Raw genomic sequence first — 2,989 nt, 5'->3', positions numbered from 1 at the left:
GAGCAGGCGCGGACTACGACGAGGGCGATGGCGACTGCATGGGTGACGACGCGGACAACGGCGAGGGTGCGGGCGCGGACGATGGCGAGGGACAGGGCGAGGGTGAGGGCATGGGCACGGATGATGACGAGGACATGGACAATGGCGAGGGCACGGACGACGGCCTTTGGGGTTGAAGAAGCGCGGCGTGGCGGCTGCGGTGAGTGAAATTTTGGAGAGGAAGAAGAAAGAACACCCGTATATATATATGGTAGAACTCTATAGTCTCGGGTTGGGCTACCAATCGAAACTAAAGGCCCTTTAGTCTCGGTTAATGGCCCAACACGGAACTAAAGGTCACAACTTTAGTCATGTCTTGGGCCATAAACCGGGACTAAAGGACTTAGTCCCGGTTTGTGGCCCAACTCTGGACTAAAGCCAGATTTTGGTGCACAGCGAAACTGTTGCCTACCCGACAGTTTCGTTTCCCGCCCATGCAACAGTTTTTAACATATCCTTTAGCATAAATAGGCTGAAAATTAAAAATTGCGTAGTAAAAAAATATAGCTAAAAAATTACAGTACAAAATTGCTTTCATATTCTTTAAATGTTTAATAACATATGCTATAAATTCAAATCTAGGAAATTCAAGCATAGTTTTCTTTGACAAGATAATTTCAAATGAAAAGTTGTTAACTACAAAGTTGCATAACTTTTCGAGATCTACAATTTTCGTTTTGGTCAGTTCTCCATTTGAGGACATTTTAAAAATTCAAATTTCAAATTTTAGAAATTCAAACATAGTTTTCTAGACAAAATGATTTCAAATCAAAAAGTTGTCATCTACAAAAGTTGTGTAACTTTTCGAGATCTACAACTTTTATTTTGGTCATTTCTTCGTCTAGCAAAGTGGTAGTGTACATTGTTCATAAATTTCTGAACAATGTACACTACCACTTTATCGGATGAAGAAATAACCAAAATAAAAATTGTAGATCTTGATCAGTTCTACAACTTTTATGTTTATGAATTTCACAGATAAATTCATTTACTTCTTCAAAATGTTGTTTGAAGTTGCTATTTTTTAGAATCAAATTTTAAATTGATAAAACAAATTTACATGAAAAGATGACCAAAATGAAAGCTGTGAGAACATAATAAATTGATAGAGCATGAATTTCGAAAAATTTAGGGGGAAAATCATCAAATTTGAAGTTAGTATCACATAGAAAGACTAGTTACAAGTTTTAGCCAGAGATTAAAAAAAGAAATCAAACTTCTTTACAAGATGACTTCAGATAAAAAAGTTGTCAACTATAAAGTTGTATAACTTTTCGAGATATACAACTTTTGTATTGGTTGTTTCTCTAATTTTTTTATTTGTATATGCATTTCAATCCTACATGAGTTAAATTTCAATCCATACAAACATAATTATAATATCCATACAAATAAACCCAACGAACATAATTAACTTGCATTCAAACATAATTAAATTATCCATACAAATAAACCATATTAAACGTAACCGTTCGAATAAACCTAATTAAACATAACAGTACGAATAAACCTAACTAACACATGGATCCTACAAACCCATTGCAACCCTAGCCCATCTCCACTGCCAATAGCGTATGTCTCGGATTGTGTAACCACGATCATTGTCTATGTAATGCAAGGCCCGCACTACAACACTCTTCATTGCCTCACAACACCGAGGACATGACATCCCATAGATGTAGCCTACTGATAGACTATCGATGACCTAGTTCTGCCTAAATCTCACGCAATACTAGATGCCAGCTGTCGTCCTCTAGCCCATCGCTTCCACGAAGTTCCAGACATACCTCAGTCGCTTAAGAGCTTGCATGAGAATGGGCTGCAAGCCACATGTAGCATACGTGAAATTATAGAGCAAAACCTACAGGCAGACAAACAAAAAATATCAGGAAGCGCTCATATAATAATAAGAATAAATAAATATTACTCTCATATCATACACGACGTACCACATCCATATGGTTGAATGTCGCATGCCTCTCGCTTACTCGCGGCACGTCCAAACTATGCTCACGTAAAGCTTTTATCCTCATGGATGAGAAATCAGGCATATGGTAGCCAATTCGCTCAATTGCCTACAAAGAAAGCAGCATGACATCGATCTGAGCGCCTATCTTGGTCGGCGATTGTCGTCTAGTCTGCACGATATCCTGGTGCACCTCATTATTGTATCTAATGGGGATGTGGAAGGCGAGACTACACGTCCATAACTCGCCTCCTTCATCATTCACGACCTCACTTGTTGTCGCCTCGAAGATGTCCCACACCCCGAGCTGCCATAATGCCGCTTCTAGTCACTTGACCGGTTTTATAATCTGTGACATATGCAACAATCATGTTATGAATGAATGTATATTGCAAAAATTATATTAGCACGCAAAACTTAAAATATTCCATACTATTGATGGGTCTAGGTGATGCAGAACAACCCTATCTGGCAATTGCGCAAATGGAAGATCGCCCGGGTGGAAACCTGGTTCCTGTGGCTGGGGAAGTCCTCTGCCATTCATCGTAACTAAAAAAACTAAAAAAACATCCCAATAAATATAGAACCCCCATATAAATATACCATGCAACAATATATATTAGAAAAATATATATATAAATAAATCATCAAGATATATATATATGTATATATATATATATGTATATAAACAATATATATTAGAAAAATATATATAAAAATAAATCATCAAGATATATATATGTATATATATGTATATATATATGTATATATATGTATATATATATGCCAAGTAAACTTAAACATTTTGCGCATAATTTTTAACGATTATTAACTCTCATCGAGAAATAATGTTGTTAACAAAGATCTAGAAAACAATAAATGTTTAAGGTCACGTAGAAATGATGTATAAATAAAAATAAAATCCACCATTATTATTCCTAATCTAAAAAACCACATATTTGAATATTTCTATGCTTATTACTA

This window comes from Miscanthus floridulus, chromosome 2, assembly GCF_019320115.1.
Source record: "Miscanthus floridulus cultivar M001 chromosome 2, ASM1932011v1, whole genome shotgun sequence".
NCBI classification, from domain to species: domain Eukaryota; kingdom Viridiplantae; phylum Streptophyta; class Magnoliopsida; order Poales; family Poaceae; genus Miscanthus; species Miscanthus floridulus.
This window is presented reverse-complemented; position numbering follows the sequence as displayed.